At 44.9% G+C, this 243-nt stretch overlaps 1 protein-coding gene across 1 annotated transcript in view; it reads left to right on the top strand.

The window, feature by feature from the left end:
- The window catches only part of LOC119591767 (cadherin-related tumor suppressor-like), a gene marked incomplete at its 3' end in the record, with an annotated part of 104813 nt that overhangs the window by 90937 nt on the left and 13633 nt on the right, over nucleotides 1–243 (top strand).

Raw genomic sequence — 243 nt, 5'->3', positions numbered from 1 at the left:
TGTCATTAATTCCGTTTCCTCTTGTCTGCTTTCTTCTCCCCCCCTCTTCTTCTCTGCCCTTCTCGGAATTCTCTATATTTCACTTTTTCCCCACGTCTTACATCACTTTTTCCCCTTTTGTGTTTCCCTCCTGTCCTGGCCTTTTCTTTCTTCCTTCTATCCCAGCCTTCGAGTCCTGAGTAAAATATAATTGTCTTTCACTTGTCTCTGTGATCCCCAACAGACCCTGGCAAGAATGTGGTC

The sequence above is a fragment of the Penaeus monodon genome, chromosome 29 (genome assembly GCF_015228065.2).
Source record: "Penaeus monodon isolate SGIC_2016 chromosome 29, NSTDA_Pmon_1, whole genome shotgun sequence".
NCBI lineage: Eukaryota > Metazoa > Arthropoda > Malacostraca > Decapoda > Penaeidae > Penaeus > Penaeus monodon.
This window is presented reverse-complemented; position numbering and strand designations above follow the sequence as displayed.